Below are 13411 nucleotides of genomic sequence, written 5' to 3'. Positions count from 1 at the left end.
AGCTCATAATGAGGTGCGGTTGTGTCCACGCGATCATGATCGAATGCTCTAGACGATGGAAAGGTTTTTGGTGGGTTTTGGGCCAAATTGGAAGGGTGTTGGGCTGCAACACAAACGAGGCCTTATCGGTCCCTCGGTTAACCGTTGGAGTATCAAATGAAGTCCAAATGGCACGAAACTTGACAAGCGGTCTACCGGTAGTAAACCAAGGCCACATGGCAAGTCTCGGTCCAATCCGGAAATGTTTAACCCCCACACACGAAAAGAGGTAGAAAGGACCACCGGAGGACATAGGAGCGCCGAAATGCAAAACGGACAATGGGGAAAAATGCTCGGATGCATGAGACGAACACGTATGCGAATGCAATGCACATGATGACATGATATGAGATGCATGACAAAGGCAACAACACACGAAGACAAAAACCCGACAACGGAGAAAATAAAATAACTTAGGCCGGAAACGGCAAGAGTTGGAGTACAGATAAGGTATTACATCCGGGGTGTTACAACACTCCACCACTATGAAAGGATCTCGTCCCGAGATCTAGGACTGGAAAAATGCCGGGTACTCAGAACGGAGGTGATCCTCGCGTTCCCAGGTGGCTTCACAGTTGGAATGATGTGACCACTTGACTTTGAGGAATTTGATTGACTTATTGCGAGTCTTGCGCTCAGTTTCTTCAAGAATAGCAACTGGGTGCTCATGATAAGAGAGGTCTTCTTGGAGATCAATGTCTTCGAAATTGACGGTGCGGTTAGGAGTCTTGAAGAACTTGCGGAGCTGAGAGACATGGAACACGTCGTGCACGTTTGCAAAGTTGGAGGGAAGCTCGAGTTGATAGGCGAGATCGCCTCTCTTGCTGACCATCTTGAAAGGACCCATGTATCTAGGGGCAAGCTTCCCTTTGATACCGAAGCAACGAGTACCTTTCATTGGAGATACGCGGAGGTAAACATGGTCTACGATCTCGAAAGCCAAATCACGATGCTTACTATCATAGTAGCTCTTCTGGCGCAATTGCGCTGCTTTGATGTTATCACGAATGACTTTGCACATCTCCTCTGCCTCTGTGATCAAGTCATTTCCAAGAAGTTGACGTTCACCGGTCTATGACCAGTTAAGAGGAGTACGACACTTCTTGCCATAGAGAATTTCAAATGGGGCCTTGCCAGAACTTGCTTGGAAGCTGTCGTTGTAGGAAAACTCGGCATATGGAAGACAATCTTCCCACTTCATACCGAAATAGATAACGCAAGCCCTGAGCATATCTTCCAGAATCTAATTGACACGCTCGACTTGGCCGCTAGTTTGAGGATGAAAAGCTGTGCTAAAACGGATGTTGGTGCCCATGGCCTTCTAAAAGGAATCCCAAAACTTGGAGGTAAAGATGCTGCCACGATTTGAAGAAATCAACTGCGGAATGCCGTGCAGAGAGACAATCCGAGAGGTATAAAGCTCCGCCAATTGAGCTGCTGTGATAGACTCTTTGATAGGCAGAAAGTGAGCCACTTTAGTGAGTTTGTCAATGACAATGAATATAGCATCATTGCCACGCTTGGGATTTGGAAATCCTGTCACGAAGTCCATCTCAATGTGGTCAAACTTCCATTCTGGAATGGCAAGAGGTCGGAGGAGGCCAGCTGGTCGTTGGTGTTCTACCTTTACTCTTCTGCAGACATCACATTCATTCACGAACTGAGCAATCTCGCGCTTCATTCGAGTCCATCAATACGCCTACTTGAGGTCCTGGTACATCTTTGTGCTCCCAGGGTGGATGGAGAGGAGTGAATTGTGAGCCTCGTTCATAATGACTTTACGAAGGTCACCTTTAGGCACAACAATGCGATCCTCGAAGAAGAGAGTATCCTTGTCATCAAGGCGATATCACTTGTACTTAGGTTGACTCTTGGCAATCCCAATCTTCACCTTCTTCACCATAGCATCAAGAAGTTGAGCCTCGCGAATCTGATCTTCCAAAGTAGGAGAGACTTGGAGGTTGGCGAGGAAACCTTGAGGAACAACTTGCAGATTGAGTTTGCGGAAAGCTTCAAAAAGCTCGGGTTGGTAAGGCTTGAGAATCAAACTGTTGCAGTAAGCCTTCCTGCTCAATGCGTCGGCAATTACATTGGCCTTGCCTGGAGTATATTCGATGCTCGGATTATACTCTTGAATCATTTCGACCCAACGAGTCCGCCTGAGATTTATATTAGGCTGAGTGAAGATGTACTTGAGACTCTTGTGGTCAGTGAAGATGTCCACTTTACTTCCCAATAAGAGATGTCTCCAAGTCAAAAGAGCATGCACAACTGCCGCCAACTCGAGGTCGTGAGTGGGGTAGTTCTTCTCATTGGGCTTCAACTGGCGAGAGGTATTAGCCACAACTTTCTTCTCTTGCATCAACACTGCACCAAAACCTTGAAGAGAGGCATCACAGAAGACCTCGAAAGGTTTGGATTCATCAGGAGGAGTCAGAACTGGAGCAGTGACTAATTTCTCTTTCAGGGTGTTGAAAGTGATGTCACATTCAGGAGACCAAACGTACTTCACGTGCTTCTGGAGAAGGTTGGAAAGAGGCTTCACGATCTTTGAAAAGTTCTCAATGAACCTTTGACAATAGCTTGCGAGCCCAAGGAAGCTACAGAGTTGCTTTACATTCTGAGGTGGTTCCCAATACACAACTGCAGACACCTTCTCAGGATTCACAGCAATGCCCTTGGCAGAGATGATATGCCCAAGATAGAGAACCTCATCGAGCCAAAACTCGCACTTTGAAAACTTGGCGTACAACTGATGTTCTCTGAGCTTATCGAGCACCAAATGCAAGTGCTTGGCATGATCTTCCTTGTTCTTGGAAAAGACCAAAATGTCATCGAGGTAGACCAAGACGAAGTCATTTGTGTAAGGGTTGAAGATGAAGTTCATCATGCGAAAGAAAGTCGGAGGAGCATTAACGAAGCCAAAAGACATGACAGTGTATTCATATGAACCGTAGCTTGTTCTGAATGCCGTCTTGGGGATATCTTGCTCACGAATTCGGATCTGGTGATAGCCCATACAGAGATCAAGCTTGGAGAATACTTGAGCACCTTTGAGTTGTTCAAACAGCTCGTTGATGTTGGGAAGTGGGTATTTGTTCTTTATAGTCTTCTTGTTCAATGGACGGTAGTCAACACAAAGTCGGTCCGTTCCATCCTTCTTCTTCACAAAAAGAACTCCACAACCCCACGGAGAAGAACTAGGTCGGATGAGACCCATACGCTCTTGTTCATCGAGTTGCTTCTTCAGCTCCTTCAACTCTTTAGGTCCCAGCTTGTAAGGACATTTGCAAATAGGTTCCGTGCCAGGCTCAAGATCGATGACGAATTCAACTGGCCGGTGCAGAGGCATTCCTGGAAGCTCTTCTGGAAAGACGTCTTGATATTCGCAAACAACTGGAATTTGAGAGATGGCATCTAGTTCACCCTTCTCATTGAGAGAAAACAAACGGATGGAATCGTCATTAGCGGCAAAGACAATAACATCCTCAGAAGAATGAGTCAATTGAATCTGCCTGGCAGCAAAATCAAGCTGAGCCTTGTGCTTAGAAAGCCAATCCATTCCGAGAATAAGATCAATATCCGAGTCAACAAGAACAGTAGAGAAGACAGAAACTTGTAGTCACCCAAAGTGATAGTAACATCCGGAACAATGGAGTTAGCATTCATGCGCCTACCGGGAGAGATAACTGCTATCGGTCTAGGCAAAACTTGCAAATCCAACTCATGCTTAGATGCAAAAGGTCTTCAGATGAAACAATGTGATGCACCAGTGTCAAAAAGAACTTTTGCAGGAATATCGTTAACATGAAGGTTACCCATGATGACATCTGACGAGTCCTCTGCCTGAGCTGCATTCATCAAGTTGACCTTGGCGTGCTTGGGGTTATGCTTGACCGCAGCTGTACTTGCAGATCTCACAGGAGGAGGAGGAGGACGAGGGAGACGCCTCTGATTGAAGCATTTGTTGGCATAGTGACCCTTCTGTTGGCACTTGTTGCACGTGACCTCTGAAAGCGGACGGTGATATGGAGCACTTGATCTTGGAGCTTGAGACGAAGTCTTGTTCTAAAAGCCAGGGTTGGGTGGGTGGGAAGATCCACTGCCACCTTTGCTCTTCTGCTGATAAGGCTGACAAAACGGAGGAGGAGGAAGCCAATACTTTTGCTGCTTAGCCACTTGAGTTGAGGAAGAAGGAGTTGCATCTCTGACTCGCTTCTTGGAAGCATCACACTTCAGTTGAGCAGTCTCTTGCTTCATTGCCATGTTGTAAAACTCATCGTACCTCTTGGGCTCAAAGAGGACGAGAGCTAGCTAGATTTCTTCTCTGAGACCACCCCTGAATTGGTATATCATGCTCTTCTCGTCAGGGACGTATTGCTTAGCAAAACGGGCGAGCTTCTGAAACATTTTGGTGTACTGGTAAACAGACATAGTGCCTTGCTTCACGTTGCGGAATTCCTCACGCTTGCTTTCAACCACACTCTGAGGAATATGATGAGCTTTGAAGTCTTGACAGAATTCATCCCAGGTAATCACACGGCCTCCTCTGGAATCTTTGTACTGCTGAAACCATTCTGCAGCTTGGTCTTTGAGTTGAAAGGAGGCAAACTTGACAAAGTCCTCAGGCCTAACGTTACTGCACTCGAAATGCTTGCATATGTCCATGAGCCAATCATCAGCGTCTGTTGCCTCAACACAATTGCCGAAGGTCTTTGGCTGGTTAGCAAGGAACTGGTTGAGTGTAGCAAATTGATTCTGATTGTTGCCATGGCCCTGGTTCCCTTGGTTGTGCTCTTGAAGAAGTTGCATGATCAGCTGCGTGTTTGCATTGGTAGCGGCCATCAAAGCTTGCCATGCCTCCGGAGGTGGAGGTGGTGGTGACGGATCAGGATTCGGAGTCGTGCGCGTTGGAGGAGCCATCCTGAAGAGGTTGACATCCGTTAGCAACTTGACAGACAAATATTGAAGCTGAATCAAACGGGTTGAAATTGCAACATAAAGTCTTCACATCCGAACAAAATGAACGAATGCATTCCAATTGAAATGGTCATATTTCCATAAATTGAGAAGCCACTTAGAATTTAGGTAGAAGAAAAACAACAAGGTACGGAACAAGAACAAATACTTGGTGAGGATTCCCCAATCCCAAACCAAATATCCGCGGAAGAAGAACTAGAGCTACAAGAATTCCCACCTATGAAACTCCCAAACCTTTCCGGTTATGCAATCAGGTGTTGGGGATACAGGGGAAGCATAATATCTCACACAAATCTAGCAAATCCTACATCTAGCTGTATCCATCCTTCAACACATAACCGAGAAAACTTCGGAAATCATCTACCTCAACCTTCGAAAAGCATCTGTTATACGAGTTATGGCAATACTCCTGAACTCCCGCCCAGTACTGGGTGGCATCGAGGTTATCTCGCCAACAACTGCATAAAAGAGATTTTCGATGTCGGCGAAACTCAGGTATTCCAGAATCTCAAAGATAAAATTGTGACGACAACACCTCGGAGCTCAACTCCCCGGGACACTGCCACAACCCCTAAATGACAGGAGGCACCAAGAACAATGTTCTCGTCACAAATCGATCGGAATGATTCCAAGATACCGCGTGATCCTAAATTTTTTTAGTGAAATTTGAGAAGAGAAGAGTCAAAACTCTACGTCAGGATGCCTTACCAGAGCGATGAAGGGACTGGGGAGTAAAAAGAATTCCTAAACTCTCCGATATATAAATCCTAAATGACTCAAAACATTTTTTCTAGACTCAACAACGCCAACGATTCGATCAAGCAGGGGGCTCCTAAGGTCGAGGAAGGCTCTAATACCAACTTGTAACGCCCTCAATGCGGCTATATCTCCTACGTGTTGAAGCACGACTTAGAGGCATAACCGCATTGAAAGCAATGTCGCAAGTAAGGTAATCTTCACAACAACCCATGTAAATAGATAAAAGGGGAAAAGATCCGGGAAAAGAGGGAGAGGGACCTATATATATATATATAGGTAGAGGGAGCTAGGAAGCTCAGAATGAGGTGCGGTTTGTGGCCACGCGATCGTGATCAAACGCTCTAGACGATGGAAAGGTTTTTGGTGGGTTTTGGGCCAAATTGGAAGGGTGTTGGGCTGCAACACAAACAAGGCCTTATCGGTCCCTCGGTTAACCGCTGGAGTATCAAACGAAGTCCAAATGGCACAAAACTTGACAGGAGGTCTATCGGTAGTAAACCAAGGCCACATGGCAAGTCTTCGTCCAATCCAGAAATGTTTAACCCCCACACACAAAAATAGGTAGAAAGGACCACCGGAGGACATAGGAGCACCGGAATGCAAAACGGATAACGGGGAAAATGCTCGGATGCATGAGACGAACACGTATGCGAATGCAATGCACATGATGACATGATATGAGATGCATGACAAAGGCAACAACATACGAAGACAAAAACCTGACAACGGAGAAAATAAAATAACTTAGGCCGGAAACAGCAAGAGTTGGAGTACAGATAAGGTAAATTACATCCGGGGTGTTACAGTTCTTCATCATCACCAACCCTTCTCCATCGCCAATTCCATGATGCTCCCCACCGGGAGTGAGTAATTCCTTCATAGGCTCGCTGGTCGGTGAGGAGTTGGATGAGATTCATCATGTAATCGAGTTAGTTTTGTTAGGGCTTGATCCCTAGTATCGACTATGTTCTCAGATTGATGTTTCTATGACTTTGCCATACTTAATGCTTGTCACTTTGGGCCCGGGTTCCATGATTTCAGATCTGAACCGTTTATGTTATCATCATTATATCCATGTTCTAGATCTGATCTTGCAATTTATAGTCACCTACTACGTGTTATGATCCGACAACCCCGGAGTGACAACAACCGGGGCCACTCTCGATGATGATCGTGGTTTGAGGAGTTCATGTATTCACTATGTGTTAGTGCTTTGTTCCGGTTCTCCATTAAAATGAGGCCTTAATATCCCTTAGTTTCCAATATGGACCCCGCTGCCACGGGAGGGTAGGACAAAAGATGCCATGCAAGTTCTTTTAATAAAGCACGTATGACTACTTATGGAATACATGCCTACATTATATCGATGAACTGGAGCTAGTGCCGTATCGTCCTAGGTTATAACTGACACATGATGAATATCATCCAACAAGTCACCGATCCAATGCCTACAAATTTATTCCATATTGTTTCTGCTAAGTTACTACTGCTATCATCACTATTACACTTGCTACAAAATTATTGCTATCACTGTTACTGTTACTATTGCTACTGTCACTACTATCAAAACTATCAAACTACTTTGCTACTGATCACTTTGCTATAGATAATTAATCTCCAGGTGTGGTTGAATTGACAACTCAGCTGCTAACACCTTCAAATATTCTTTGGCTCCCCTTGTGTCAAATCTATAAATTTGGGTTGAATACTTTACCCACGAAAACTGTTGCGACCCCCTATACTTGTGGGTTATCAGCACTATGCTTTGGAACCGTAAAATCGACACACCGAGCGTGGGTTCACGATGCGTAGCATGTGCTCAAACTTAATTAGGCTTGGAATGGGTCGACCTACTATACGGTAACTCGAAGCAAAGAAGAAGAATATATCCACCCTGGTAACCTTTCTCGTCGTTGGTCGAAATGATGGACATCCACGCAGGCCCACGAATATATATAGGCTTGCCGCCCATAACCAAGCGAGTGAGAGTGTGTCCAAAGACAACCATTATTGCATGTGTGTGTCCCGAACATATTGATGGAGGTGTGTGATGAATGCATATGTGTTGAATACCCAACCCAATGCACAACATTGATGTGGTGCATGCGTTGAAAACCGCAGAGGTCCCCACACAGAGCAAGAGGTCATTCATGACGTGTCGTGTGCTCCCCCCTTCGATCCAGCGAGATGGATTCATGTGTACAGATGCGCTATTATATATATGTAATCTCACATCATGATATATATCAAGACAAAACAAAAAATAATCCCCTCTAAGTCAAATTAGTTAACCTCTCTCGCGCTGTCAGTGAAAGTGATGGACCAAGATGGTCACCCCCCCCTCGACACGTACTATATATACACCTAGTAACACAGCCCTAAAAGGATTAATCCTTCTTGTTCATCAAACATGTACCTATCTCTCGCTGGGTCAAAGTGATGGACGACGAACTCACGGGCCCAACACAAAAGCGAAGCGTACATCGCACACGAGTGATCATCCTATATAGGACTACATACCACCATCTGCATGCATGTGGCCCAAAGAGTTGTTTGTGTGATGTTTGAATACACAATGCACAATTTTGATGTGGCACCACGTATATAGGAAACCAAAAAGTCCCCACAGAGAGCGCGAGGTCCATGACGCATGGCATGTGCTATATGTACGCCCCCATTTGACGCGTGGTATATATGTACTTCTATTGTATAGCACAAACCAAAAAAGAATCATTCCTTGATGATCAAATTAACCTCTCTCTCTCTCATTGGGTCAAAGTGATGGAGGACAACCTCGCATGCCCATGGACGGAAGCGCCACACACGAGTGAGTTCCAATATATAGGGCAACCACCGCCTGCATGGTATTGCGTGATGTTTGAATACTAATATAATATACAACTTTGATGTGGAACCTGCCTCGGGAACCGAGAAGTCCCCACATGGAGCGAGGTTATGACAAACACATATATAGAGTATTCATGTTGCCCCTCTTTGACATGTACATACTCCTATACCGTGCATATACATAATACAAAACAAAAAAGAACCATCCTTGTTGGTCAAATTAACCTCTCTCTCTCTCTCTCTGTGTGTGTGTGTGTCTCGTTATACGTTCAACTGGTCGACGACGACCTCGTGGGCCCACAGAGAGAGGCACGCGTGAGTGATGTCATAGGACAAAACCACCGCGTGCATGCGCCCGTGTGTTATGTGATGTTTGAATACCCAATGCACAACATTGACGTGGCACATGCTTCGGAAACTAGAAACGCACTACACCACGATGCGTGTAGCCCCCTCACTTCAAGTCGACAGGAGTGTGTACGCACGTTCTCAAACTTTGATATGGAATCCCACCATGATCCACACCACACACATGCCAAGATGAATCCACCTTTTGGTCAAATAAATGTCTCTCATTGTCGGTGGAAACTAAAAACCTTTGCGGGCTAACGATTGGGCACGTCGCTGATAACCGAACGAGGGAGAGAGTCTGAGAGGACCACCAATGCATGCATGTGGCCCGAACATTATGTATGAAAGGGTTGTGTAATGCTTTAAATAACCAATTCACGACTTTTATGTGGCATATATGACTCACAAAATGATCAATAATCCCACACGGAGGTTCACGACTCGTAGTGTACTGCCGGACCCCTCGCCCCCACCCCCACACAGACAGACACACGCATCCCACACCACCACAACCACTCTAAGTCATGTCAAACTTTTTCTGCAATGAACATGTGACGAAAGGCGGAGTGTCGTGTTAATTTAAAAAAAACATACATCATTCGACCATTTTTATACATTGATTGATTTCATAGGGATTTAATGTGCAAAAATCAAATTGGAGCTACATGTGCACCAAAATGGGTTGCAAAATCATATGTGTCCGTGGGTGCATGTTTCCATGTGGAAGGGATTTCAAAATATTGAGAATATTTTTTAAAAAAATTAGTAAATCCAAAACTTAGTTGAAATTCATGAAACTTATCGTGGTGTCATATATGGACACCAGTAGACTGTGATATTGTATTTTTTTCGTCAACCCGACCCGTTTTGATACTTCTTACCAACGGGAGATTATTAAAAACTGGCAACCAATATCTCATGCGGATTATCTATTCAGACCGTGTGCGTTAGACCATGCCATGCTTCAGTTAAGCACTAAAGCGGCATAAAATAAACCAAAAAATATACATGCTGCCACATGTCCCGTGTGTCGCGCGAGCAGGCGTGAGTTGACGGGATGCATATGAGCAGTCCATCGCGCAGGCATACCGAGAAGCATGTGTGCAGGTGTACGTATTGACGGGAGGCGTGCGAGTAGTTGTGTGAAATGATGGTACGAATGGCATAAGTCCGTCACACAGGCTCACTGGGAGGCGAGACAGCTTTTGACCGCAGCCTACCTTACTCCCACTGGTTTGTATTAATTGCACACCCGAGCCACCGGCCGTAATAGGCGGCCGCACCCCCGGTCCACAGTGGTCACCAACGTCTGGACTCTGAAGTGTATGAGGATGCCGCCGAAGTGCACCATCGGAGGGAGTGGCGACGCCGGGGCTGGTGAAGCACCCACGCAACGCGTGAAGCTGGGCACAAAGGTTGCCGTTGCCGCTGACGAGGTCTCGCGCGGGCAGTAGCACGGCCTTTACTTCATCGGAGCCGTTGTGCCCCCCTAGCCGGAGCCGGAGGTCAACGGCAACTCCGGCAATGACTGTGACTTCGACGGAAAACTGGTTAGTCATCTATATACCCATTTGTGTGGCAAACATATCATGTGTTTTCTCTGGTTACTCCCCCCTCTATAATTTTTCTGGAATACAAATCCTATGGTTATGTTCTCTCAGTCCATGAAATCAGAGTAACTAAGATCCCTTAGATGGACGTAGAGTATTGATTGTTTGAATGTTATCCGTATAGATTTAGTGATTAATTGTTTGTTCTGTACAAATGATTTTTGCTAATAATCCGACTAGGGTTAGCTTGCGTGCTAATAATTCATGCCCAGATCTTGAGAATTGATTTTGAATGTCCTACATATATGTTTGTGTCTTTTTTCTTCCTGATCTTGAGAATTGATTTTGAATGTCCTACATGTTATGCCATTTTTTTTCTTTCAGATTGGTATGTACATGGATGAGGCTCCGGCCAGCGCCGCTGCCAGATGTAGATCTTGGACCCGGCTGTGTGGCCAGAAGCGCCCCCTGGACCTGAGGAACCAGTAGAATCTTCGGCGGACCGCATCAGCGATCTCTCGGAAGGCATCCTAGGGGAGATCATCTCCCTTCTCCCCACCAAGGATGGCTGCTGCACACAAGTTCTCGCATCTCGTGGTGCACTCTGTGGTGCACCACGCCTCTTAATCTCGACTGTCGTCAGCTATCTATCATTGATGATTCTGAACTCCCCGGAGCCATAATCTCCTCACACAAGGGCTCCATTCAACACATTTGCATACCGACATGCTACCTGCTAGACATACCTTGCACGGTGGCTGCCTAGCTGACAGTCCGTTAATTCGATAAACTCCAGCAGCTTGAGTTCTACCATGACTATGTATGTAACATACCACTAACCGATGGATCTATGCCCTCATCACCGATGTCCATCTCATGGTTTTCCTCCTCTCTCTCCACGCTGCCACCTTGGCCCGGTGCCATCTAGCAGACAATCTGGTACAAATGCTTCGACTCCCATTGCTAAAAAACTTGCACTTGTGGCAGTTGATCTGTCGGAGGCCGCACCGCACAACATCATCCACTCCAGCTGCCCTGCCCTGGAGCGCTTGCTACTTGTTTTTGGAATGGAAATTTGTATCTGTTGTCTCAAAATAAAGTCGCCCCACCTTGTAAGCATGCAAATTTGTTTTTTGGACATGATCTCATCATCGAAGATGTCCCTTCACTTCAAAGGTTGCTCCTTGATTCTGGTATAGTACCTTCGCAAATAACTGTAGTCTCTATGCCTAAACTGGAGACCTTGGGTGCAATTCGTGATCCTTTTAGATGGTTCAAGATGGTGTTTGGATCCACACCTATTGAGGTACTGTATATTATTCACGTAAACTTTTGTTATCTGCTTTTTTCATATGTGCGCATAATTATCATCTGGAGTACACTTTTGGTACTAATATTATGTTCTATGCTCAATGAAGAGCTTGTCCATCCTATCACTGGAGGTGGATTCTGTCAATACCTTACATATCAGTATGTGGTGCTTTGATCTCAACATGATTATTGGCTTGCTGTAGTGTTTCCATGCCTGGAGAATTTGTATATAAAGGTGATGATTTCACGCACATTGACATCCCATATATAATGTACTATAATTAATCGTTCAGCTATCACTCCTTCAACATCATCTTTTTTAGACATTAAGTGTTTTCAATCTTCATCTCTATTTAGGCACTAGCACATGGAGAAAAAAGTATAACCAATTGATGGTTCAAGAAGCACCGGGATTTTCTCAGATCTCATGACATTCATTTGAAGACAGTAACGCTGGAAGGATATGCATCCAACAATGCAAACACTAGCTTTGTCACATTCTTCATGTTGAATGTGAGGGCACTATTGTCTGTGAGGATTAAGTTTTTCGACAAGAAATTTCTTACGGCTGCAAGTGTTGAACAACATAAAAAGAAGTTTCACGTGGATAGAAGGGCTTCTGAACATGCTCGACTTGTATTTACAACAACTTGTTATCTTGTACTAGTAGAATTTTTGGTCCAGGATCTTGATTTTATGAATTAGACCGATCCATTTGATTGTGACTGCCGAAAACTTTGGTTGATTTAGTTGTTATTGTCCTGTTCAATCTGGATTTTGTGTAAACCTGATGAGCAATTAATTATCATGCTTTTGTACCTTATGTAAGCTGGAGTTAGATATTGTTACCCTTTTCAACTCGGCTTTGACCCATATTTTCTTTCATACTGGGCCAATGGCTTGCCATTTGTTTAATTAAGACATAAATATTATAAGCATTCACAACATAGGGAAAGAACCTCACTCTCGCGGGATCCTTGAGATCTTTGTTCATTACAGAACCGCAAGTTCTTAGGCCCACCAGCACCCACAAACTTATTTTCAGCTAGCACACCAAAATGGGTCATAATTCTTAATAATAAAAGTTGCATGGTAGTGACAGATTTGGATTTGTCATTTGGGACCCATGAGGAAAACCCCTATCCAGGGCGGTGCCGACTTGACAGTAAACATTGAGAAACTTGGTTTTAAAATTGTTGTAAATCCAAAACTCGCCTCAAAATCATGAAACTTGGCATGGTGTTATGTCATAGCACCAACATGTTGTGGTAAAAAAATTAGTCCAATTTGGGACAAGTTTTGGCACAAACTTCTTACAAACCGAAGCTTCTCTCAAAAAGGCTCATGATTCCGAGAGGGACCTAGTCACCTATGTGTGCGAAATGACATACTCTGTCTATTCTTGCCTTGATTTATTTTACAGAGGCAACATGCAACTATAGTAGCATCGTCTTAAAAATATGAAATTATTCACAGTTCGTTTTGCCTTTTTATACATTATTTGAGTTTCCTAGGCATTTTGGAACGTACTTTGGTGTGTTAAAACGTCATGTGTGTACTAGCCACATATGTAA

This window comes from Triticum aestivum, chromosome 3A, assembly GCF_018294505.1.
Source record: "Triticum aestivum cultivar Chinese Spring chromosome 3A, IWGSC CS RefSeq v2.1, whole genome shotgun sequence".
NCBI classification, from domain to species: domain Eukaryota; kingdom Viridiplantae; phylum Streptophyta; class Magnoliopsida; order Poales; family Poaceae; genus Triticum; species Triticum aestivum.
The sequence above is the reverse complement of the archived record's forward strand: the minus strand, read 5'-3'. Positions refer to the sequence as shown.